This window comes from Bos indicus x Bos taurus, chromosome 12 (genome assembly GCF_003369695.1).
Source record: "Bos indicus x Bos taurus breed Angus x Brahman F1 hybrid chromosome 12, Bos_hybrid_MaternalHap_v2.0, whole genome shotgun sequence".
In the NCBI taxonomy this organism is placed as follows: Eukaryota; Metazoa; Chordata; class Mammalia; order Artiodactyla; family Bovidae; genus Bos; species Bos indicus x Bos taurus.
Window position 1 is genome coordinate 30,658,650 of NC_040087.1, and position 26,749 is coordinate 30,685,398.

A 26,749-nucleotide genomic window follows, 5' to 3' on the forward strand; every position below is an offset into this window, starting at 1 on the left:
TTAGTATCTGTTCTCTTAACTCTGAAGCACCACTCATCCAGTTGTTCAATATTTTAGTTGTCCTCTATTACCCACACTCCTAAATTAGACACTCTTTTATACCATCTGTATTTACTTATATTTGCTGATACCTTTACTCTCAATTTCTTCTTGTCCCTTGGACATTCCACCAGAGGTTTTTCTCCATATATTTGTAATATGTCCTTTTAATGAGTGTCTCTTAGAGAAAAACACTCCTAGTTTTTAAGTCAGAAAACATTTTTATTTAACCTTTGCTTTTAAAGACAGTGTCAGTATAGAGCACTGTGGGTAACTCTTCAGTATCTCTGAGCACAGTGAAGTCACTGACTCTAATACCACAGACACTGAAAAATAAGATTTTACTCTCACTGCCATTTCTTTGTAAGTAATCTAGCTTTTTTTCTTGGATGCTTTTAAGATCTTTTGTCTTTCTTAATGAATGAATTAATTTTGGGCTGTGCTGGGTCTTCATTGCTGCAAGCAAGCTACTCTCTAGTCACAGGGAGCAGGTTTTTCAAAACGGTGGTTTCTCCAGTTCCAGGCTTTAGGCGTGTGAGCTCAGTCACTGTGGTGCACAGACTTAGGTGCTCCTTGGCGTGTGGAATCTTCTTGGACCAAAGATTGAACCAGTGTCCCTTGCTTCGGCAGGTGGACTCCTATCCACTGTACCACCAGGGAAGTTCAAGACCTTTCATTTTTCATGTCCTATAGCTTCTCTGTGTTGTTTCTAGTTGTGGACTTTTCCCTACTTAAAGTCCACTTGGATTCTTATATTTTAGCATTTAAATCTTATCTGTATTTCCTGGAAAAGTCTTAGTCTTATGTCCTTAAATCTTGTCTCTTTATATATGCTAGAACTTACTACACTTCTTTATTGTTTAATATAGTTCTTTATTTTGCATCTCTGCCCTTTTAGATGGTGCTCCAAATAACTCCTTCTGTTCACGACGTCTCTTTTAATTCAGTGGTGTCTAACCTGCTCTGTAATCTTACAAAGTGAAAAAAGAAAGTGAAGCTGCTCAGTCGTGTCCAACTCTTTGTGACTCCATGGACTGTAGCCTACCAGGCTCCTCCGTCCGTGGGATTTTCCAGGCAAGGGTACTGGAGTGGGTTGCCATTTCCTTCTCCAGGGTTAATTTTACAGACCTGTGACAGACCCCAACTGTGGTTGCTTGAAAGAATTTCCCTTTGGATTTCTGTAGTTTGACTATGGTTGTTTTTCTTTGTCCTGCTTCTGGTTTGCTGGGCTTCTTGAATTTACAAGTTGATCTTTTTTCATCAAGTTTGGAAAATCTCTGTCATTATTTCTTCAGACAGCTTTTCCAGCTAAGTGTATAATTTAGGGCAGAACTGAGTTTATCTTTTGGCCCTACAGTGTGGTGAAAGGACCTGGGTTTAGACTGAAGTCCTTTTGGAAAGTCACTTAACATTCTGAACATCCAGTTTCCTCTTCTGCGGGAAAGGAAATTAAAATCCCCACCTTGTGGGATTTCTTTGAGAGTTAAGCAAAATGGTGCTTTTAAAGGATACATAAGGTGTGCAAGTATTAATAAAAGGTGGGCCTGATGGGGTTTAAACTATTTCTTCAGGGAGCCCAAGTTCGAAAAGCACATATGCTCAATTATCCTCTATTAACATCCTAAAAGACTCTTGTTGAATCACCTGGCAGAGAACAGGGAATTTAGGTATACATATACATATACATATATATATAGGCTTCTCTGATAGCTCAGTTGGTAAAGAATCCGGCTGCAATGCAGGGACCCTGGTTTGATTCCTGGGTCGGAAAGATCCACTGGTGAAGGGATAGGCTACCACTCCAGCATTCTTGGGCTTCCCTTGTGGTTCAGCTGGTAAAGAATCTGCCTGCAATGCAGGAGACCTGGGTTCGATCCCTGGGTTAGGAAGATCCCCTGGAGTAGGGAACGACTACCCACTCCAGAACTCTAGAATTCTCCAGTACTGGAGAATTCCATGGACTCCATGGGGTCCATGGGGTCGCAAAGAGTCGGATACGACTGAGCGACTTTCACTTCATATATGTATATTCTTCTGTTGTCTTTGGAGCGGAAAGCACAGGGAAAGTTCCCAGCATGGGCGCTGAAGGTCCGGGAACGTTGGCACAGGTGAGTGGACACACAGATTCCAGTCATGAGTCATCAGCAGCCCGCCTTTTCCCAGACACTGACCTGTGGGCAGGAGAGCCAGTTTGTTTATCCTTATTACCAGATGTGTGCGGCACAGGAGAGAATGCAAAATGAATGATCTCCATATCGTTACAGACTGTGTGACAGCAAAACAAAATGGTTGAACCATAGTACAGTTAGAACTCACATCTTCTGGTATTCTCAGTTGCTGTTGATTTCATCTGAGAAGTGTTTGCTTTAGACCTGGGCACTCTGTGCGTAATTTTGGGCACCAGAAAAACAACCAAGTCATAACTGGTACACAAGGTCTCCCATGGACTGCTTCTTTCCTTTATGTGGGTGGAACACTAATGCCAGCCTGGAAAGGTCGGTTCACTGTGAGGAGAGGTACCCATCTTGGAGAAGAAGGCTCCTGAGGAATCACCTGTGATAGGTAGGTGGCAGTCTACCTACCCACTCCCTACCAACGCTGGAAATGAATGGGAATGGATGAGGAAAGATGTGCAGATGAGGGGGTCAGTGATGACATGAGTCAGAGGCAGAACAAGAAGATGCTCGCCAGGTGAGAGGGTGGGAACCTGGCCGCCACAGGCATTTGCGTGCTCTTTCCTTCTTTAGGGGTGAATGAGTATAAGAATGAGTGGAGGTGCTGCTCAGGTGGTGCTGCTCAGGTGCAGCACCTGATGCAAATAGATGTTGCACATGTTGCAACATGTGTCTGCTTTGCATCTATTTGCATCTAACTGTTTCTTTTGAATGGCAGTACATCCCATGAATGGGGAGATGGAAGGTCAGGCGCCACTGTAAACATACTTAAGTTGCCATAGTGTCAATCAAGGTATTTTTCCTTTGTTTTAAAAAATTCTACCCATAGTTAATTAGGAAGTCAATGGTTAAATTGACTGCTATGTCAACATTTTGCATATAGGGCTTTTAAAATAATTTTTATTTAGTTTTAATTGAAGGATAATTGCTTTATACTATTGTGTTGGTTTCTGCCATACATCAACATGAATCAGCCATAGGTATACACATGTCCCCTCCCTCTTGAACTTTCCTCCCATCTCCCACCCCATCCCACCCCTCTAGGTTGTCACAGAGTACCACTTTGAGCTCCCTCAGTCATACAGCAAATTCCCACTGGCTATTTATTTTACATATGATAATGTATATATTTCTATGCTACTCTCTCCATCTTCTCCTCACACAGGACTTAAAAAATTTGATAATAGATGGAGAAATATACCGTGTTCATGGATTGGAAGAATCAATATAGTGAAAATGAGTATACTATGCAAGGCAATCTATAGATTCAATGCAATCCCTATCAAGCTACCAATGGTATTTTTCACGGAGCTAGAACAAATAAGTTCACAGTTTGTATGGAAATACAAAAAATCTAGAATAGCCAAAGCAATCTTGAGAAAGAAGAATGGAACTGGAGGAATCAACCTGCCTGACTTCAGGCTCTACTACAAAGCCACAGTCATCAAGACAGTATGGTACTGGCACAAAGGCAGAAATATAGATCAATGGAACAAAATAGAAAGCCCAGAGATAAATCCACGCACCTATGGACACCTTAACTTTGACAAAGAAGGCAAGAATATACAATGGAGAAAAGACAATCTCTTTAACAAGTAGTGCTGGGAAAACTGGTCAGTCACATGTAAAAGAATGAAACTAGAACACTTTCTAACACCATACACAAAAATAAAACTCAAAATGGATTAAGATCTAAATGTAAGACCAGAAACTATAAAACTCCTAGAGGAGAACATAGACAAAGCACTCTCCGACATAAATCACAGCAGGATCCTTTATGACCCACCTCCCAGAATATTGGAAATAAAAGCAAAAATAAACAAATGGGACCTAATTAAAATTAAAAGCTTCTGCACAACAAAGGAAACTATTAGCAAGGTGAAAAGACAGCCTTCAGAATGGGAAAAAATAATAGCAAATGAAGCAACTGACAAAGAATTAATCTCAAAAATATACAAGCAACTCCTGCAGCTCAATTCCAGAAAAATAAATGACCCAATCAAAAAGTGGGCAAAGAACTAAATAGACATTTCTCCAAAGAAGACATATAGATGGCTAACAAACGCATGAAAAGATGCTCAACATCACTCATTATCAGAGAAATGCAAATCAAAACCACAATGAGGTACCATTTCATGCCAGTCAGAATGGCTGTGATCCAAAAGTCTACAAGCAATAAATGCTGGAGAGGATGTGGAGAAAAGGGAACCCTCTTACACTGTTGGTGGGAATGCAAACTAGTACAGCCACTATGGAGAACAGTGTGGAGATTCCTTAAAAAACTGGAAATAGAACTGCCATACGACCCAGCAATCCCACTGCTGGGCATATACACCGAGGAAACCAGAATTGAAAGAGACACGTGTACCCCAATGTTCATCGCAGCACTGTTTATGATAGCCAGGACATGGAAGCAACCTAGATGTCCATCAGCAGATGAATGCATAAGAAAGCTGTGGTACATATACACAATGGAGTATTACTCAGCCATTAAAAAGAATACATTTGGATCAGTTCCAATGAGGTGGATGAAACTGGAGCCTATTATACAGAGTGAAGTAAGCCAGAAAGAAAAACACCAATACAGTATAATAATGCATATATATGGAATTTAGAAAGATGGTAACGATAGCCCTGTATGCGAGACAGCAAAAGAGACACAGATGTATAGAAGAGTCTTTTGGACTCTGTGGGAGAGGGTGAGGGTGGGATGATTTGGGAGAATGGCATTGAAACATGTATATTATCATATGTGAAATGAATCGCCAGTCCAGGTTCAATGCATGATACAGGATGCTCAGGGCTGGTGCACTGGGATGACCCAGAGGGATGGGATGGGGAGGGAGGTGGGAGGGGGGTTCGGGATGGGGAACACATGTACACCTGTGGCAGATTCATGTCAATGTATGGCAAAACCAATACAATATTGTAAAGTAATTAGCCTCCAATTAAAATAAATAAATTTATATTAAAAAATACATAGCTAAAAAAAGAAAACTTGAGAGTTCTATATGAGAACAGAGAACCTCTGCCCTGCACCCTCCCCTCCCCAACCCCAGAGAAAGAAAAGAAGAAATTTATATTTCTTTGTTCCTTGTGACAATCACTTAGAATACCACTCAGTCAGCCTGATGAATGATCAATGGTTAAGTAATAAGCTATTCAGGGTAACTAATGACTAACTCTGGTGACACTTACATAGGAAACTTAATAAGAGACAGAATATTCTCCTCAAAACAAGCAGAGCAGAGGTCCCAGCTTGATATCACTACTGTGCTGAGTTATCAAGCTTGACCCAGTGGGAGGGTGTGGGGTTGGGCTGCCTGAAGCGACTTGGTGTGGAAACTTCTGGGAAGCAACCAACCAAAGCGGAGAGTCCACATGTCCGGGTCAAGGCCGGCCTGGAAGGGGAAGGGCTTTTCTCTTTACAGCCAGTTTTCTCATATGGCATCCTTCAGTCCATGGGAGAGGAGACTGATTAAAAGAAGGGTAAATGAGAACAGTTTCTCTGGGCAGTGGGAACACAGGCAGTGCTGTCCTGTGGCATGGTGTCCTGGGACCATGTGATAAAACCAGCACAGTTGGATGCCAGGCTTGTCTCCCTACCTGGGGCTGGATCAGAGCACAGGAGTGGTCGCTGGAGCCGGATGGTGGTAACACACGAAGAACACGTGGTCCGGATTGTTGCTTATGGCAGCTGTGTGATTCTACTTGGCAGCTGGGCTCATTTCAGGCAGTAACACAACCTGACTTACCCCTCATCTTTCCCTTAGTCCTGAATCCATAGGTACCCCAGTTATTGACTGCTCCCCTCCCCCTCATCCCATGTTGGGGGACTTCTCTGGACATAGATCAGATACCAGGGGCAACACTTCTGGATGCCTGTCTTTTAATAACAGGTGGCCATCCCCACTGCCAGCACCCTGGGACCCAAAATCTGAAGCCGTCCTCTCGGGAAATATGGGGTGTGTACCTCACCCCGGAGCCTAAGGTACATCATCAAAAGTGGTGTATTTCTATTTACAGAGATACCTAGAGGAGAATCACCTCGTAGAAGTTGCTCTGGAAAAGTCCAAAAGTAGATGAATAGCTTGTGACCATCCTTCATGACAAGCTGTCTACAATGTCATTCTGTACTATGATTGGGGAAGATGGGGGAGAAGGTAGTGGTGGGTGAGAAGTCCATACCGGGGAATAACTGGATGCCTTTGAGGTAGAATAATTTCCACCTGACTACTTTGAGCCACCATGATGTTCCCCCCACCTTTTTTTTTTTTTTTTTTTTTTGGCATGTGAGATCTTAGTTCCCCGACCAGGGATCCAACCACGCCCCCTGAAGTGGCAGCGCGGTGGAGTCTTAACTTCTAGACCACCAGGCAAGTACCGCCATAATGGTCTTGGAATGAACTTTGTCTTTGCTACACGAACAACTAAGATCTGCTTTCATCATTGCTTCTTTAAAGAAACTCCCGGCTAAGGCTCAACCATGCAGGAATTATAAGAAGCATATTTAACAAGCATGATGCTGTAGGTACCAGTCCATTAGAAGGGGTAAACAGTGGTCCAGTTGAACTGGTGCTGACCAGCTGAGGTTGAACCCTGCCTGTCAGGATGGCACCATCTCTATTCATCCAGCACCCAGTGCAAGACGATCAGACGTCCCTCTAGGCTAGCAGCTCTCAAAGGAGGGAGGGCAATTTCTGCCTTCTAGAGGCTTTTTGCAACATCGAGGGACATTTTTGCTTGTGTAAGGGTGCAACTGGCACCCAGTAGGTAGAGACCAAGGACTCTGTGGACATCCCTTCCATGCACAGGGTGACCCCCTGAAACACAGCTTTATTTGGCACAAAACATCAACAGTGGAGCGCATGAGAGAGCCTGCTTGCAGTAATGTCCTTCTTCTGAGTTGCCCATGCTCTGGATTCTAGCAAAGCTCTTGCAGATGGGATTGCGGGCTAGTTCCTACCCCCGTGCCAACTTAGGGAGGGTGTGGTGTTGGTGCACCATGAAAAGCTATCTGTAAATACCATTGCTCCTGTGGCTCCCCCTCCACCCTCCTTAGTGACTCCTCTTAGGAGCCAAAGAGTAAAACAAGTGCTGATAAAGTCATCCCTCTGGTATTTGCTTGTATCAGTGGAGCATGCATTAGGTGAAAATCATTGATGAGTATTAACAGTAATCAGTAGCCTTTATGGAGTCATATTATTATAAGCCAGGCACTTCACAGGGGGCTCTCATTATCTCAACTCTTTCAGCAGTTCCTTAGAGATCCCATTTTTCAAATGAGAAAACTGAGGCCCAGAGAGCCTCAGTTACCTGGTGCCAGTCCCACAGATGCTCTGTCTCTACTGTCTGTGTTCTAGGCCACTGCACTATTGCTGTGATGGCCCATGCTCTGAGCAGGGAAGTTCAGCACAAACCATGAGGCCACAGAAGCTCAAGGTAGGAAGGGATGTTGAGGGATATGGACAGAATGTTTAGAACCTGAAATGTCTTTGCATAAAGGTTGTACTTTTGCTTGACAAAGTTAGAAACATCTGGAATGTTAGTGTTAGTTGCTCAGTCGTGTTTGACTCTTTGCAACCCCATGGCCTGTAACCCACGGACAGATCATTGTCATTCATGAAACTGTTAGTCGCTCAGTTGTGTCCCACTCTTTGCAACCCCATGGACTGTAGCCCGCCAGGCTCCTCTGTCCATGGGATTCTCCAGGCAAGAATACTGGAGTATAGTATAGCCATTTCCTTCTCCAGGGTATCATCCCGACCCACAGATCGAACCCAGGTCTCCTGCATTGGCAGGTGGATTCTTCACCATCTGAGCTAACAGGAAAGCCCCTGATGAAACATCTGGGGTGTTAGGGTGAGCTGAGACCTCATTCTTTTTTTATCCTAATATAGCAGGAAAGCGTTATCTGTGATGAGAGCTTTCAGAGTGCAGTCACCACTGTGTCTAGGTTTGATTGAAAATGGTGTATCGCCACACCAAGTGGCACACCCTTTTAGAAATCCAAAGAACGGGATGGTTTTTGTCAAATCAAATTTCTGCAGGAATAAGCTAAGCCCTATGAATGATGGGTTTGATCCCTGGGTTAGAAATACACCCTGGAGAAGGGAATGGCTACCGACTCTAGTATTCTTGGCAGGAAAATCCCATGGACAGAGGAGCCTGGTGGGCTACAGTCCATGGGGTTGCAAAGAGTCGGACATGACTGAACAACTAACAGTTTCACAAATGACAATGATCTGTCCGGGGAGCAGTTTCCAGGTGCCACACAGAACCCCAGGATTCACAGGTGGGGGCCTTACCTGGTTGAGGGGAAATGTAAAAGAATCAGAAACCTGGCTCCAGGGCTGGTGACACTTTCTTCGATTTCATATCTTCCAATGAGAAGGCGGAGGAAGGGACAGTAGAAGCACAGAGGAAAAGAAGATGAGGTCGGGGGCAGCTTGAGTTGTTGACCCCCTCCTTTCACAGGTGATGCAGCCCAGGCTCATGGCCACGTCCAGCTGATGCCAGAGAGCTGTTGTGCCTACTGGCCTCTCTGCTCACAGTGGGGACACCAGCCTTCTGCAGTTGGACCTTGGTGTTCGTCCCCATCTAGGGCCAGCGCTCCTTGTGTTGGCAGCATAGCTATGACACTGCACTGTTTGAGACAAGGAGGCGTCGGAGAACCTCGACGGCTTTCCCACCTTCCACACTAGGCACACGGGACAAGAGGGAGGAGAACAACTGTGGGAAAACACTGAAATCGCTACAGATTGCTAAATAACCCCAACAGAGGCATGGGTCTTCTGTGGTGAGGAGTTCAGCGCTGTCAGCGCCAGGGCCTGGCTGCGTGTGCTTCCCTGTGGTCCTGCAGTCTCGAGACTACGTGGCCTCCAAGCATAATTAGTTTTCTGCCAGTTCACATTCGTTCTTTCCTACCAGGGAGCTGCTAGCTAGAGGGCCTTGTCACAGAGGGTCTCCTATCACCTTTCTGAAGGCGAAGTCTGCTGGGTGGGACTGCTGAACTGGGCACATTGCCGAAAATCTCCTGGATTACGATGACCCATACATCCACCAGGGCCTGGAACACTTGATCTCAGAATTTACAAACACTAACTCTATGTTCCATGTCGGCCACACAAGCAGAGCATCTCTACAATCCATCAAATTTTGTTTTACTTAAAACAAACAAACAAAAAATCCCACAATCTTATTTCAGGCACTAAGGGATAGTCTGCTAAGAACACAGGTTTATAAGCTCCAAACAGAGGTGAGATAGCGTGCAGAAAACCCTACAGGAATGAAGTGGTAGAAAGTGAAAGTCGCTCAGTTGTGTCCGATTCTTTGCAACCCCATGGACCATGGAATTCTCCAGGCCAGAATACTGGAATGGGTAGCCATTCCCTCCTCCAGGGGATCTTCCCAACCCAGGGATCAAACCTAGGTCTCCTGCATTACAGGCAGATTCTTTACCAGCTGAGCCACAAGGGAAACAGTAGAATTCAGATTCAAATCCAGATCAAGGGCAAAGGCAAACCAGGCTTCTTTCTGTCTGTCTGTGTCAGCGTTAAGGAAACTCTGGGATTCAGGAAGGTGGGATTCAGACGGTGGGATTCTCCTCTGCACAGGAGACCTCCTTAATGCAACTTGAGAGCATCACATCACCGACAGACAGTTCCAATTGAAACGTACTGTTTTAAAACAACGCCTATGCAGTCACTCACTATGATTTGAGCACTGTTCCAAGTGGGAAAGTGAAAGTGTTAGTCCCTCAGTTCTGTCGGACTCTTTGGGACCCCATGGACTGTAGCCTGCCAGGCTCCTCTGTCCATGGAATTCTCTAGCCCTGTGCAAAGTGCCTTGCAAATACTAACCTATTTTTATGCATTCATGAAAACATTTCTGAAGCTGGCACCCTGCAGTTACATGCTTTATAAATGAGTAGTAATAGTGTATGGCACTCTGTGACAATATTGCTCTGTGACAATGAGCCCCCATTACTGACCAAGGACATTTGTTGGGGGGGGGGCAGGCGGTTAGGAAGTGTGGAGAGTATTTAAAGGTCGTGGACACCACGCTATGGTTTTTCCTTCTTTCCTACAAAGTTAGGAGGCCGGAAGGATTAATTTATGACCTACTTACCTCTTTCATGTCAAAGGTTACTGGAGTTCTAGAGATCGTGATTCTTGCTTGGGTTTTTGGAGCAAAGAGGAAGCCTGCGAGGTGAGCACGGGGGTAATTCGGTCTCTGCTACCTCCCTCCTGGGGACAGCAGGTGCGGAAGTAACCTCGGTGACATGCCTGCAAAGGCAGGCGCTAGTCCCGCCGCCGGGACACAGGCGCACTCGGGCTTTCTGGTTCTTCCTGACAAGGGGCGAGGATGTGATATTTATTAAAAATAGGCAATAGTCATAAATATTCCGATGACAAAGAAAAGATTTACAATAATACTTAAAAAAAACCCAAAACACCTTCACGTGTCTCCCCAATATTTTCATTTAAGAGGAGGCAAACTGGCCGAGAGCGTGGTGTCTGTCCACTCGCTGGGGCCCGTGATCGGGGGTGGACAGTCCGGGGCGGGGGGTGGGTGTCACACCAGCTTGGTCCACGCTGGGGTGGGGGCGGGGCTGCGGGTAGGGGCGGGCGACGGCCGCCGCGTCTGCAAGCGCCGCCCACGGCGGGGGAATCCCAGGCCGGGGCCCCGTGCGCGAAGCAGACGAGCCCCGCCCCGCGCCCCGCCCCCACCGCGGTCGGCCCCGGGAGCAGCGGCCGCGCCGCGCTGCCATTGGTGCCCGGCGGTGACGCGGGCCCGCTGGCCCGGGCGGCGGGCGGCGGGCGGCGGGCGCCGGGGTGGGCGGGCGCAGGGGAGGGCGGGCGCGGGGCGCGGCTGATGAAACTCGCGCGCAGGATGCCTCCCGCCCTCCACACTTCATTCACTCCGCGCGGGCAGGTGTGAGCCGCGGGTCCCCTGCTAGCGGAGCGCGGGACTACCAGCTGTCGGCTACACCAGCCTCCGATCCCGCGCGCCGTGCCTCCGCCAGATCATCCGGCAGTCCCACCGATCCTCGGCCGAACGTCCGTCCAGTCCAGCTGCGCCTCTGTCCGACCGAGCGTCCATCAGTCCAGCCCTGGCTAGGGCGTCTGTCCAGCGACGGTCCTGCCCGCATCCTGCCTCCCTGCCGGTTCGGTGAGTGCCCGGCCTGCCGAGTCTGGGTCACCTTCGTAGGGTGGGGTGGGGGGGGGGTGATCCCGGCGCTGCGTGGGGCCGCGGCAGGGCAGCGCAGGGTCCGCGCGCGCGGGGGGTCGGGGGTGGGGGTGCGCTGGCACTCTCTGGGTGGGCGCGCGGGCCGGGCTGGCAGGCGGGCGGACGGTGCGCGCGGCCGGTGCCCATGCGGCTGTCTCAGATACGGAGTCCATTTTGCTTCCCTGAAGACGCGGCGTGGTGCATGATGCAACACCCCGTGAGTAAGCGTGGGCGCCCTGGCGCCTCGGGGTGGGTGCCACGCGTGCCCTGCCTGGCACTGGGCGCCGGGACGCACCGGTGGTTACGGGCCGGAGCGGGTGGGTGGGCGCGCACAGGACTCGGCGGGCATCCGGGAGACCTTCCCTTACATGGCGCACAACGGAGCACCCCACCCCGCCACGAGGTCCGCGACGTGTCATCGGCCGCGCGTCCGGAGCCAGCCCCGGGGGCGACGCGGGGTGGTCCCGCGGCAGGTGGCCGGTTGGTGACGGCGCTGCGTACCCCGTGCACTGGCCGCGGCGCCCACCTCTATTCCTCCCTGGAACCCCTGTAAGTTCCCCGGCCTGCCTCCACCTCGTACCCAGTCCCCCACGGGGGGTTACTTAGGGGAAGTTCCCACCCCCCCCACCCCCACCCCCGCACCGGGTGGGCTTCCTTGTGACCCGAACTGACCTCTCCGGCCGGTGATCACGGCTCCCGTATGGTTTTTTTTGGTGGGAGGAAGTTCCGGCTTCACCGAGACGACCTATTCTCCGTGTGTTCCTTTCTACGTAGTAGAAAACTTCCCAGGCCAGGCGGTCGGCGGTCATCCTGAGACCTGTGTGTACACAGCAGCCTCGCGCTGTAGTAGTACTACCGCCGCGTGCCCTGTTCGCTGGTCTTATCCCTTTTCCGTGGCTCTGAGAACCGGAGGGGAGAGGTGCTTGACCTGTGTGATTAGGACAGCCAGGCAAGTGCCCCTGGAAGAAAACCACACTGCCCAGCACCCACCCTGAGGCTCTCAGGTGTAACCTGGAGTAGATTTTATTCCAGACTCCTCGACAGAGGAGGGGGCCAGGGTTTCCATCCCAGGTGTATTTCCCTAAATGAGCTCTTAAACATATGACCGGGGAGAACTGTGTTTTGGCCTCTGGCAGAGCTTCCTCATTGTGCTTAATTTGAATTGCAATTTCTGTGGGATTTATCTTAACAGTTTCTTGCCACTTGTGTGTGGTTCTGATATTAGGAAACCATGATACATTTATCCCCACCCCACCCCAACATTTTTAGTTGATCTCAGTGGAAATGATTATTTTTACACTGAACACACCCATCTGTCATTAAAACGAAAGGCCTTTAAGTCCCACAGTCAGAATAGAAACTTAGGGGGACAAAGTAAACAATGGATTCAAAGAGTTTTGAAAGGTTTTAGCATATTAAGATCATGTTTAATTATTGGAGATAAAATTTAAAGCGTGCCAGAGGAGTTTTCACTTGAACAGGACAAGCATGAATAGAGATCAGAAATGTACTCTCGGTTGTTTAAATCTGGATTGAGCCACATGGATGCTCTTATGCATATAATTATTTGCTTTAAAGGAAAACAGGGCTTGAAACATGAGATTGCTGGCCTTGGGGAGCTTGTTTTTTAAGACACATGTTAATTATATCTGGTAGAAGCTTTCATTCTTTGATGGAATTAAACACATGTCTACTGACTGTTCTAGTCTGTAGTTTCTTGTCTACTCAGGCCAGTAAAAATATGTAATTATGTTGGAGGGCCCTGCCTTGTGTCTAATTAAATTAATCCCTTTCATTATTAACCATGTATTTGGAGGTATTGGTCCGTTAATCCCAGGGAGGAATTTGAAGCTGGAATAAGTGTGTCCTTGTTTGGGGAAGAAACATTTTCCTCTGACCCTGGAGTTGTCTGGACTTCCCCGATGGCTCAGACAGTAAAGAATCTGCTGGCCAATAAGGAGACACAGGTTTGATCCCTGGATTGGGAAGATCCCCTGGAGAAGGCAATGGCAACCTGCTCCAGGATTCTTGCCTAGGAAATACCATGGGCAGAGTGGCCTGGCAGGCTACAGTCCATGGAGTCTCAAAGAGTCAGACACGAACGAGGGAGTAACACTTTAGCTGGAGTTATCTGGGCCATAGGCATCTTCTGAGATGGCCATTCTTCCACCTGGAGTGCATCTGCAGACGGGCCCGCCCCCATCTGCTCCAGCTGAGGGCAGGCCCCTGGGACGGGAGGACTTGACTTTTTTTCTCAGGGACGGAGAGTGGTGGGCAGCTGTCCCAGAGGGCCAGGGTCCCTTCAGACCCGGTGTGGAGAAGAGATGGGGAAGGGGCGGGCACAGAGGCGGGCAGGCCAGCGCAGAGGCTGGTAGTCAGGTCTGGGAAAGAAACGCAAGTCGAGCTTCCTTCTGCGCAAGCGAGAGTGACCGTGTGTCACTTCTGTGCAGGCTGGATGGTGGCAGCTTGGACAGGGTGGAACTGGTAGAAACGTGACTGGTTGAGCTCTGCGCCATCTGTAGGCTGGTGTCCTCGCTCCCTCTGTGGATTTAAAGGAAGAATCCAGGTGAGGCCGGAGAGGTGGGTCCCAGGAGAGCGGAGCCACCGTCCTGGTGAGGTCGGGAAGAGCGTGTTGGGAAGGACTTTGTAACAGGCACAGCTGGCTTTTCTCAGACCCTTGCATGCTCACAGACAGGACTGAGCCCCACCTGCCCTGTTGCAGTCGTGTGCGATACCCCGGCCTCCTGTGCCCTCCAGAGGGCTTCCGGGCTGTGGTTAGTTGGTCGGCCCCGCAGCGGGACAGCAGCCATGGGGTGGGCCTGCTTTTTCATTCCTGGTCTTCAGGATGCCTGCCTTCCAGGGGTTTCTTGGGCTTGAGGCCGCTGGCCCTGGGCTTCAGGCTGAAGTTGTATCCACCCCCAAGGTTTTAGGTCACTTCCAGTGGGAGGAGAAGAGTAGCCTTTTTGGCGGCAGGTTATCAGCCCTGTAGTGACTTCAGCGGCTTCTCTTTCTCTGTATTCTGGTATTCCCCCCAAATTCCAAAGCAGCTTTGACACCAGCCACCCCGACACTTATGCAAAGCGAGTCACAGCCTACCATGGTGGTTCAGTGCGTTCTGTGAAGCTGCTGGAAGGACGGGCAGCACGTGGTGAAAGGACTGGGCGGGCTGCTGTCCTCATTTCCCTGCAAAGGTGTCACGATTCGCTCATCCAGGGGACACAGGCCACATGTTGGAATAGATTCTGACCTGAGGTCCCCCATCACGCCACACATGGGTCTGTCACTTGGCTTTTCCTCTGGTTGTTATCACTAGCAGGGGAGGAGGGGGCACCGCCAAGTGGTAGATTCGGGGAAGAGACCACGTCAGTGTGGAGTTCGAAGGCTTTACAGCTTCAGTGCAGCCTCAGATCATTGCCCTGAAGTGAGGATGCTGCTTCCAGGAGCTGGGGCCTGTGGTCCATTGCCAAGAACGGGGTCCCCGAGGCCCCTGCGGCCAGTTCCGTCGCATCTGTATGCGGCCTCTGGAAGGTCCTGTGGATGGTCCAGCCCCTGCAAACGTGTGAAGCCTCCCTCTCAGCTTTGTAATGATGCAGTGACTCCTCTGGGTAAATACCAAAAGACTGGCGTGCCGGATTGAGTGTGCCTGTGTGCTTAATCGCTCGGTCGTGGCTGACTCTTTTGCAACCATTTGGACTGTAGCCCACCAGGCTCCTCTGTCCTTGGGATTATCCAGGCAAGAATATTGGAGTGGGTTACCATTCCCTCCTCCAGGGGATCTTCCCGACCCAGGGATCGAACCCGTATCTCCTTCATTGACAGGCAGATTCTTTACCATCTGAGCCACCAGGGAAGCCCAATAAAGGTACTAAGTCAACACATTTAGTGTCTTTCGTGAAATAAGTTCTTTCCTCTGCCAGCCTCCTGATAAGTGCAACCAGAAGTCAAGCTCCAGAAAGGCTTCACAGGCTCCCGAGAGGGTGGGTTTAAACAGAGGAGGGAGAAACGAGGTCTTGCGTTAGCAGGACAGTGTGGATTTCCACCCTGTCTCCCTTTTCCCGGAATCACCTTTCCCCTCTGGACGCAGTTGTGTCCTTAACACTCTGTCTTCCTGCCCTAGAGCTTCCAAATATCTGTGCAGATAAGATTCCTGTGTAGGAGAACCAAGTGCTTTCCTACTTACGTAGGAGTAGAGGCTGCTGCGCACGTGCTGGGCACACAGCGGGCTCTGCCTCGAGACCCGCTTACGGTGCCAATCCCGGGCGGCCCCCCCACCCCCGCTCTCTTCATGGCCCCCCTCCCCAGAGCGGGCTCCACTTCTCTCTAAAATGCCTTTTTCTAAGATGTTTCTCAGAGCCGCATTTAAATTCTTTTCTGTATTGCCTGCAGAGTAATTGACTTCTGGTACCCACTGTGTAGGGTTGAGGGGATTTAAATGAGGCCATAATCCAGGTTATGCACCTCACAGAACTCTGATACACACCAAGTGCGTCATGTAAATATTCGCTATTATATGGGAGAGAAAGCTCAGTTCTTTGATTTCAGCATGGAGAAAAACAAAATCAGCTTTGTTTTGCTCGCCCACTTTCCCGAGATGTTAACGTGTAGTCCCTTCTCCTTGGAGCTGGGTCCGCACTGCAGGGGGTGGTGTAGGGCCTGGTGTCAGGGAGGCCGGTTCTGCAGATCTCAGATCCACAACCTTGGGTTTGAATCCTCCTCATGTCTCGGGCTGGCTTCCCTGGTGGTTCAGATGGTAAAGAATCTGCCTTCAATGCAGGAGACATGGGTTCAATCCCTGGTTGGGGAAGATCCCCTGGAGAAGAAAATGGCAACCCACTCCAGTATTCTTGACTGGAGAACCCCCTGGACAGAGGAGACTGGCGGGCTACAGTCCACGGGGTCACAAAGAGTCAGACACGACTGACGAACACTTCCACTTTTTTTCCATGCCTCTGGGAGGCAGAACTCCCGGCCCCGTTCTCAGTGTTTGCCTGCCTATGTCTGTGTGCATGTGCCTATATGTGTGCTTGAGTGAGAAAGGCTGTGCATGTGTGTCTGTTTGGAAGGTGTTCACCCTCATCCATCCCAATCCCAGACATTTTGTCCAACTTACCCTGAGGGCTTTGGGGTTAAAAACTTGGGCCATGTCTGTTTCCCACCGTTTTTCCTCCTTCCTGGAGGGGTGATGTAGATCCTTGAGAGGGGTGGGGTGGGGTGGGGTGGGGTGGGTGGCGGGCCATCACTGGGGATGCTGGCGAGGGGAAAGAAGGGATCGCGGTCTGACTGGTGTTTCATCACATCCTTGTCACCGTTGTCTTCCCGCCCGTGAAGATGCTTGTGCTGACCTTTTCAGGTTGGCACGGAAACGCTCTCTTTCTCTGAATCCTTTTATCTGCCCAAATCTTTTTATTTGCCATTAACCAAAGTCTCTTAGACCAAGTAGGAAGGAAGGGAGAGGCCCTGGGGCTGAGTAAGACTCAGACTACAAGCCCTTGTGAGCGCTCACTGTGGGCTTCGCGCTTTCTGTGTTTTTTATTTAATCCTCACAGCCACCCAGTGAGGTCAGTTCTGCTCTTTGGCTGATGGGGAGGGGGCCTGGAGAAGGGATGCAAGTTGTTAATGGGCACAGGTGTGGGTTGTAAGCGGCAGAGCGTGGATTTGCCCCTGGGACCTAGCCACAGGGTCCTGACACCGAATGTGCCCAGGGCCGTGGGCATCACGGCCTTGTCTGGGGCTGCAGCTGTCTCGGGGCTGTGGTTTGGCATCCGTGTGTGCGCGGGCCTGAGGTGGACCCTGAGATAAGCACATGGACCTGGAGATGTGAGGCCCCCCGGGCTCTGTGGGTTCCAAGTAAGTTCTGGAGGTGCAGGAGCCAGCTGTCCCACCGCTGTGGGGCGGCCCGCGTTATTTCTGTATCTGCCCCTGCGTCTTTGGCGTGCAGCCCTCTTCTCTCTGAGCCCTGGCTCCTGGTGCAGCTGGAGCTCTGGAGTCCCGGGACAGCTGTGCTGGCCAGTGGTCAGACCTGGCGCTGGCACGTGTGTGACAAGGCTGGGCCACGTTCTTTCTGGGTCAGCAGCAGTCTGGCGTTGGCATCACCAGAGCTGGCTGGATGTGGGGCTTCTGGCCAGGCCCCGGGGAGCCCTGCTTCTCTGGTCTGCATCAGTCCTCTCTGCTCCGCCTCCAGCTCTGCTGGGGTGGGGGGCTCTCCGCAGGGGCTCTGATTTGCAGGGAAGCGTGGTTTCCCTCCCGGTTCTGCCCCCGCCTTCTCAAGGCCGGTGGCAGTGGTCCTTGGGCCCAAATCTTTACTTCAGTAGTGTGGGAGGTGGGGCGGGGTCTCCTTCCTTGTGAGATGCTTCTTTGACACCCTCAGAATGCTGGGGACGGGGGCTGTCTGAGCCAGGGTAGCCAGGGTAGCAGCAGTCCTGGAGAGACTGGGCCCCAGTGGCTGGGACCTTGGTCTTGTCGTGAGGCCTGGAGTGCTGCCTGCCTCTCTCCTCTCTTCTTTTACTTTTCAGCTTTTCATGAATAATACTTCTGACTTAAAGAAAAAGTTGCAGGAGTTAGAGGAGCTCCTCAGTTTTTTCAAATCACCCGTTGCTTATATTTTATTCCTTTTTTCTGTTTATCTGTCAATCAGTTAATCTACACACACACATATATGTATTTTTTCCTGAACCCTTTCAGAATAAGTCGAAGACATCATGTCATTTGATTTACCGCCCTGCAAGCTTCAGTGTGTTTCCTAGTAAGGTTATTCTCGTTCTCTTACATGAGCACAGTACGACATCAAAACCAGGAAATTTAACGTTATGACATTGTCATCTCGTCCACAGTCAACTTTCCGTTGTTCAAATAATGTCCCTTCCATGTGCGCATAGGTAGCTTGTTTCTGTTCCCTTTTTCGGGAGAGGCTTTTTCAATGGAACTGTGGTCTAACTTTCTCTTATAAGCCTCTTTAAGGAAAAAATGTTTCTAAAAGTTAGACTGCATTATTGTGAAGAACTGGGAAACTACAGAAAAGTAAGAGGAGGAGGACACGAGGAGGCTGAGCGCCCGACAGGTTAGCGGGCTCGCGGGAAGGTGGGTGGTCGGAAGTCTTCAGCTCAGGGCGACCTGATCCCTCAGACCTGCGCCCCGAACACGCAGGGCGGGAGCCCCGAGCAGAGACTTGGGGCCCCCGGGCAGCAGGCGCCCTGTCTGGAGCCGAAGCTTTCACGCCCCTGCCCACCCCCTGGCCGGTTGCCCACCTGAACAGGCAGTTAACCCCCTCGGGGTGGGGAAGGGTGGAGATCATTATTAAATACCCAGAACTTGTTCACGACTTGAAAAGAAATGTTGCAGGCCCTCTCTTGTCTGCTGTGAAGCCCTGACTCCCCAGACTCAGCAGAGGGTAGGGGCATGGGCCTGCAGGAGAGGCTAGTGGAGAGAGAAAAGGGGACACCCTAAATTGTGCATCCTAGTCTTTGCTGAGGTTCCCGGGGAAGGTTCCAAACTGCTGGATGAGGCGTGGATCTTGCCTGTGCGTTTCGGTTATCGCAGACATCCCCTTGATCATCACCAGCAATGCCCCCAGGGCTCCACTCTGCCAGCTTAGAAGACCTCCTTACTGGGTGGGGCTGGTTTCTTAGGACCTGGCTCCCTGGCGTTTGTGCCTCAGTTTCCCTGGGCTGTGAAATCCACACTGTGTGAGAAAGGGCCTCTGAAGGCCACGATCAAAAGCCTCGAGTATTTTTCCAATGTTTGTTTTTTCTTCTCCCGCACCAGACCCTCTCCTTGAAGGAGCTGGCCTGGAGAGGGGCTGCGGTGGGCAGCCGCCCAGACTCTGCACGCCCCGCTGGGGCCGCGGAACTCCTAACCTGGACCGGCCAGGGCCGGAGGCTGCTCTTCAAAGGAACCCTTTGAAGTGCAAACATTTCCTTTCCTGAAAAGAAGGGAAATTGAAATGAAAACGTATTGTTCTGTGCAGACAATGTTCTCTTGGATCAAAGAGGGAGTAGGGCTTATAAAAAAGGGAGATTCACGAGTTGGGCCTTACCGTGGCCCACGGGGAAGCCGTGACTGTGTGCTTGCCCTCCGTCCGTGATCGGTAAGGTTGTATCTTCCTTTTCCCCGTTAAGGTCCTAAATCTGGGTCTAACATGCTGTGTTTAGCTGCGTCTCTTGTTTGCGTTTTTATCGTGAGGTCAGTGAGCGTTTGAAAATACCTTTGGGCAAATTATGACACTGTCCATGTGGAATATTATGTAGTCAATAAAAGTGTTTTCAGGGAACATCTGATCTTATGGGAAAAACTTTACTGTTAAAAGTGAAAAATTTTCAATTTTTCATATTCAGTGTTATCTCAACGAGTTGCCTGTATTTGTACAGAAAGAAAACACTTAAAAATCAGGCTTTGTTTTGTTCACTCCTGGGCATGTAGCCCCTGAACGAGTGCTTAGCAAATGTTTGTTGAAAGAATTATTTTTATAATTAGTGAAACAGCAGTACAGTTTAAAGTGGGGTGAAGGCGGGGGAGGAGGATGTCTTTAAATGGATAACCAACAAGGACCTAGTGTATAGCACAGGAAACTCTGGTCAATTTATGTGGCAGCCTGGATGGGAGCAGAGTTTTGGGAAGGATGGGTACGTGTATGACTGTCGACCTGGAGCTATCACAGCATTGTGAATCAGCTATACCCCAATATAAGATAAAAAGTTAAAAAATAAACTATGCTAAGATAGAAAAAAAGGAGGGGTGCCTTTGAGCTATGTAGTAACACTTTGGCAAGTGGAAAGAACAAGAAATTATTCTAAATTTAATTTTAAATTATTTTTAATTAACTCTGCCCTGGCATCTTGATTTGGGGTTTATTTGGGGCTTTTTTTGGTACAGACACGTACCACCTTTTGTGCTTTGCTGCAGACCGTCCTGTGACGTTTCTGTTTTGGGAATAATCAGGTCTTGTTGCAAGGAGGGGTTTTCCTGGGTCTGGCCACTAGGCTTCTTCACAGATGGGGCAAGATGACAGCCTCTCACGTGCTGTGTCTGAGGCTCTTTGCATCGGCCTGACCTGTCCTGTTGTTGGGAACTTTGCTTGACTTGCCAGAAGCGTCTCATCTTCGAGCATCAGTGCTACCAAGCTACAATGGTAGGCTGTCTGCCGCCGTGTTTCTGACTTAGAAAGTCCTTTAATAACGCAGCATCTCATTTCAGAGGTCAGCTTGGAGGAACGACCCTGGTCTCAGGGATTGCATGTGCCTGCCCCGGTGAGGGCATTTCGTTCCTCCTTCCAAAGGATGCCGGCACTTGGGTTTCGGAGCCCGGTCCACACAGGGCTCTGGAGGCCCCTGGGGAAGGCATCCTTTGGGCTGGGGAAAGGCTGCTGGGGCCCGTGGTTGGGTGCTCCTGAGGGTGGTGGCCGTCTGTTCCTTGGCTTCAGTCTCTAAGAGGAGATAAGCTGGCATGGCTCAGGTGCACACCCGGGGACACGCGTGTTTACATAGAGATGAAGACGAAACTTCCCCCGCACAGCACGTGTTCTTGGACCTGCGTGTGCTCTGAGAATTCTTACTCTTCTCTGTGGCCTTACAGACAGCCCTGGGGGCGACTCGAAGTTTGCAGGGAGAGCTGGGCCTGGGAGGAATTCTCTGTCCACACTGGTTTGGACAAAGACAGTGTGAGGGTAAAAAGGTTTCTTTTTGTGGTGACTGAGGTTCTCTGACTGAAGTGGACATTATTCTGTGTGAGGACTCCCCAGAAATCAGACAGGGGCACAAGGCAGGATCTGTGTGCATTCCCGGGGTGGTTTGTGCTGATGTAGACGTGGGTCGCTCTGTCCTAAGCTGACCCCACACGCTGGCGTTTTGAATGTGGCCTGGCTGGGCTGTGTGATTTTTTTTTTTTTTCCCAGGGATGGCACAAACATTTGTTAATTTCAACACTTTGATTTTTATTCAGTGTGATTTGAGGAAGAGCCCATCTGAAAGGTGAGCCTTCTCTTTCAGAGTTGAGGATTTGTGGGAAGAAGAGTAAGAAAAGACACTCTTCTTGGAGACGTTAAGTTTTGGACTCTGAGGTCTGATGGATTAAAATTGAGCAGGGCATTGAAAACACAATATTAGCAATAGCAATCATACCATTAAAGTGTTCTTCTTGAAAAGGTTGAATGGATTTTGTTCTCTTGCTTGAGAAGTGTTTGAATTTTTTTGCTAAAAAAATTAGTATTCTGTAACTTACAAATCTGTATATGTAATTTATTGTTGTAATTCTTCAAACAACTGTAAATCAAGGGAATTGATGTATGGAACAAAAGCACAGGGACAAGAGAATTGGAACAGGATAAACTGCCTAGGTTATTGAAACAGTGTACAAATATCTGTCCTTGTTTCTTGTAACTCATTTTACTTACTTTGCTTCTCACCAAATTTAAGGATTGAGAGTGCTAATTTATAGTCTTATTAAAATTCATTTATAAGTTACAAATATCATCACCACTGTTGTTACTATTTGAGAAGAATCCTCAGGAGCTTGATTTTATGCTGTTATATATGTTATTATTATGTGAAATAGGAGATAATCTGTAATTGTAATCGCATAACATATCTCCCAGGGACTTCCCAGGTGTCGCTAGTGGTAAAGAACCTACCTGCCAGTGTAGGAGAGGTAAGAGATGTGGGTTCGATCCCTGGGTTGGGAAGATCCCCCTGGAGGAGGAAATGGCAACCCACTCCAGTGTTCTTGCCTGGAGAATTCCATGGACAGAGGAGCCTGGTGGGCTACAGTTCATGTGATTGCCAAAAGAGTCAGACACAACGGAAGCAACTTGGCAAGCATGCATACAATGTGTCCCTCATAAATCTATCACTTCAAATTTTTAGCAGCAAATTTGGTCTTTGTAGAAAAAACTTTGTTGGGAGACATTTCTTTCTCCCTTGAGGGCAGTCTTAGGAAATGTTAGGCAAGAACATTCCCCAATTCTGTGAGTAATCTGTATTGAAGTGGGAAGAGCATCTCGTGAGTGTCAGAGTTTGATGCACGCAGAATTTTGGAAAATTATCGGATCCAATTTGCGCTAGGATTCAGTCCTCATCCTTGAAAGACTCTTGGGTCTGTGGTCTGATGAGTTCTGGCGAGAGCTCAGCCACCATGAACTTGTCTACAGCTCCCAGAATCGCCTGGAGAGCCTCCGGGTGGCGGGAGATTTTGGAGCCTCCTGGGGGTTGCTGGCTCAGCGCCCTCGCCCCCTGGCAGGGTCTCCCTTTCCAGCAAGGTGTATGGCTGTGCACAGGCCAGAAACACTGTCTTGCCCAGGTGAGGCGCTGGCACCCAGGATGGAGGGAGAGCTCTGAGGCTCTGCAGGAGGAAGCAGCATGGTCCCCAGTTCCAGCGAGTGATGGTGCAGGGACTTCTCCTAGAACCGCCGTCTCCCCCAGACTGCCTCCAGCCAGCAGGGCTCCACGGCTCACTTTAACATGCGTGTGGTCCGTGGGCTTCATCCCGCTCCATGCAGACTCTCTTAGTGTCTGGACCTGCAGAGTGTGCACTAATAAAAATAGAAATTTAAACCGAGGGGGCAGGCCTCACCATGCCTGGGCAGATGGTGCACAGTACAGGAGACCCATGTTGCCTTGTGCCACGTGGCCTCTTCTTTGCTACAGTTCGCCTTCCACCCATAACTGAAACTCATGTGTTGGTGCAGGCGGGGCAGATGTGGCCGCAGGGGCGACGTCAGGATGGAGAAAAGGAATACAGGTGCATTAAGTGTGTAAGTTTGCATGAGATCCCAGGGCCTTTCACATCCTGAAATCAGCCCTCCAGCCCTCCAGTGTCTCAGATGCCTGCACACAGACCCAGGGATCTCCCAGGCCTGCAGGTCTGCGTCTGAAGGCCAGGGGCAGAATTCCTAGCAACTCCCCATCCTCTCGGGTCACTGGCATCTGTCAAACTCCTGGCAGCCGGACCTCATCAAGGAGACCTCAGTGGTGCTTGGACCACAGTCCCCTGAGGCCAGGCTCTGGCACCCGGCGTGGAGCGTGGTGTGGAGCAGACACTCAAAAGATGTCCTTCCAGGAACCCAAGCACTTGCTATTCCTGGACCGTTTATTTGGGCGCCCTTGTGATGGGAGGGGCCAGGGCCCATTCATCTCTGACCGGCCTGGTTATCTGTTTGCCACCAACAGCAGAGAGGAAGTCGTGAGTCAGGCTGCAGGGGTGGAGCTCCAGCCGGGGAGAGGCCCTGGGAGGGGACAGGACGGCCCAGAAAGAGCTGCGAGAACTCCGTGTGTGGGCCCGCCAGCAGCTCTCTGCCTCAGTTTCCCCATGTGGAGAATGGGGACAGTAATAGCCCCCACGTTGCAGGCTGTGCTGAGGATTCAGGATGTAAAATGAGTTTAGAACATTGCCTGGTGTTCATGCCTGTGAGCTCTAGGTCAGGTTGGTGTGCAGAGGGTTAGTCTTCAGGAGGTTTCTGTCCAGAGAAGAGCCCATCCCAGGGGTGGCGGTGGAAGAGGTGATGGAGGAGGCATGGACTGGTATGTAGGGTATCCCTGGAGGCTGCGGTGGGGCTAAGGAGAGGCTGCCCCTTGTTCTCTCCTAGTTGGGAGGTTTTTAATGGAAGAGGAGCTATCAGGACCTTTTGTTACGGGTCCGGTGTTGCTGGACCTGGGGCGGGCCGGGAGGCACGGTGTTAGGGCCCCCTGCTCCTGAGACCTCAGCCCAGGACGCCACTTGGAGAGGTGGGGCATAGGCCCGGGTGGGCGTGCAGGTGCGAAGCCCCTGCAGTTTCCTTCCGTCGGCCTTGGAGGAAGTTTCCAGAACGGACTGGTGCTCAGGTGTGGGTCCATCCTCCCCCGGCAGCCCTGAGGCCCCAGGGGTGTGGCCTTGGTCACTGGCCTTTGAATGGTCAAGGGGAGCTTGGCTGTCTTTGACAACCGTCCAGGTGGGAGCTTCTTGCCCAGTGCATGGATTTGTGTTGGGGGATGAAAGGCAAGCTTGGCCACCAAGCAGATCAGCTTCTTCTCAGCAAGCTTTAAAGGCGGCCTGTTTCCTCACTGCACATGCTGTGGAGACGCCATACTGGAATAATTCTTCAGTCTAAATGTCCCCCCCACTCCCGGGGAGATAGCAAGGGGCACAGTGGTGGAAGTGGAGTATTGTTACATTCAGTTGTAGTCGGGTTTTATTTTTGCTTTATTATCTGGCTCATTAATCCACGTGTTCATTGGAAGGCTAAATCGTACATAGAAACATCATTGATGTTTTTTCTTTAAAATTTGGAACTTGTGATCACTTCTGTAAAGAACCATGAGCCATTACCGGATGTTCTTGGAGGGCTGTGGACGGCAGTGTCCATGGCAGGGTCTGGTGGGGGTCGAGGTGGGGGACTGACCCCTGCCCTTGATCCCATGATCGTTAGTAGCTTCTTTTATATCGTCACCACAGTGTTGTTTCTCGGGCAAAATCAGATTTCATTCCTGGCGCCTCATGCAAAGTGTCTTATAAACAGCTTTCCTCCTCTCTTCTGTGTCTGGAGACATTATTTATGTGTCTCACCAGGTGTTAGGATGAGCAGCGCGTCACATGGGTGAGACCTCGTGGCTGGGCCCTGAATAATCCCTCTGCTTTTTGACACTTGTTACCTTGGCGGAGGGGATGTCCGTCCACTGAGGGGGCCCGGTCTTGACAGCTCAGGACAGCAGCCAGCGAGGAGACACGTGTTAACGTGTGAAGACTGCTTGTGGAGGAGGACGGACCACCCCCCGCCTGCTCGCGGGTCGTCTCCGGGGCCGAGGGCTGACTTGTGGCAGGAAGAGGAGTGTCGTGGATGTCTTGGGTTCCAGGTGTGGTGTCATGAGGGCCGCAGGGGCTGGGGCTGGAACCCCCTGACCCTGCTGCCTCGTCCTGGGGTCCCGCCTGGGGACTCACCACACTCTTCTCTCATGCCCCGGGGAAGGCCTCCCCAGCAGTTTGAGGGGCCTGCAAGTCCAGAGACCTCCTTGCCACTGGCCAGGCCACAGATGGAGTGACCCTGAGCAAGTCTTAACCCTGACCCCTGACTCCTGACCTCAGGGCCACGCTCTCTGCTTCTGGGTTTGAAAGAGATCGAATCAGGATACTCACTTTAGGGGTTCCAGCCCTCAGCAGGAAATGGGTGATAGTGGAGACTAAAGAGCTGCATGGAGCAGTGTAGTGTCCACAGTGTAAAAGTAGGGACAGTACAAATCCGATGCAGCAGAAAACAGAAGCTCTCGAGTTAGGACACTGGCGAAGGTTTTGATTGAGAAGTGCCACTTGGCCTGTGTGAGCCCAGAAACGTAGAGTGGGGTGATTTGTACGACTAGAAGGAGCAGAGTGGCTGTTATTAAAAAAAACACAACAACAAAAACACCCCACCTGGTGACCGGCATCCACATGGACCGCCAGACTTGGATACTGAAGAATCACCGCTTTCCTAGTGTGGGTGGGCCCTCGCGGTGCCACAGGAAGTAGTAGCAGGCGAGAGGCGTGTCCCACACATGGGTTTCCCTCTGCCTCCAGGCCGCCTTCCATCCACCGCTGCTCCTCTGTCTTTGCTCCTCTGGGGTGGATCAGCCTGGAGACAGACCCCGGGATGCCTGGCTGCCTTTCCTGGGTCTCAACTTCCAGGAGCCCCTTGAAGGGCGGGCTTTCTGCCTAAGGTCCTTTAGTTTTTGCCTTGGTGGACAGGATCGGAGATGGCCGAGCACGCCTATTTAGGCACGCAGGTGCGTGCGTGTGAAAATAACACACCCTTGCGTCAGGCCGTGCACACTCAGCTGTGGGGTCAAGGTGGCGTCAGCGTCAGCAGAGACAGAGGATGGCAGATGGTCAGATCTGCAAGAAGCCTTCGATTGCACAGCCGTGGTTCAGATGTCTCGAATGTCTGCTTTCTGGGCAGAATCTGACAAGGGTTGTGTTACAGGAGAGGGGAAACTGCTAGTCTGCAAACCGCTAAGAAGGCTCGGCTTCTGTTTAGGGTGGAGGAGAGCACGTCGGTGGGCTGGGAGGGGATGATTTGGGAACGCCCTGTCTGGCAGTGCCAGCGGAGAGAGAGGTGACCCGGCGGGCGAGGCGACCCTGGGTTCCTGGCCCTCCCCGATGGTGGGCTGGGCCCTCGTCAGGACTTGCAAGGGTCTCAGTGTAAAGGAAGAAAACACAGTGCTTTCCGCGGCTGGTCACCCACAGGCCCAGAAGGAGCGGGGGCGGAAGAGGAAAAGTGGACGTGAGAAGGATGTGATTGTCCTGGCCCGTGGGGCCGGGGTTGTTGCGAATCTCTGGGAATGCTGTCATGGGACAGGCCCCTGTACAAAGCG

General features: G+C 50.5%; 1 protein-coding gene and 1 long non-coding RNA gene across 6 annotated transcripts in view; one reads left to right on the plus strand and one right to left on the minus strand.

Annotated features, from left to right (window-relative positions):
• LOC113902346 overlaps nt 1-13,347 on the minus strand; it is a 31,591-nt gene extending 18,244 nt beyond the window's left edge. Inside the window, exons 1-2 of the long non-coding RNA XR_003513783.1 lie at nt 12,117-13,347; nt 10,344-10,564 (exon numbers count right to left, since the gene is read on the minus strand). This is a non-coding gene — a long non-coding RNA (uncharacterized LOC113902346). The remainder of the gene's footprint in view (nt 1-10,343; nt 10,565-12,116) is intronic.
• SLC7A1 (solute carrier family 7 member 1) overlaps nt 11,067-26,749 on the plus strand; it is a 62,642-nt gene continuing 46,959 nt past the window's right edge. For 2 of the 5 annotated variants that reach the window (XM_027557500.1, XM_027557502.1), the window contains exon 1: nt 11,067-11,387. The gene's annotated coding sequence lies outside the window, so the exon portion shown is untranslated. Of the gene's footprint in view, nt 11,388-19,476; nt 19,528-26,749 lie in introns of those variants that run through there. The other 3 variants (XM_027557503.1, XM_027557505.1, XM_027557501.1) reach the window with 2 other exon arrangements.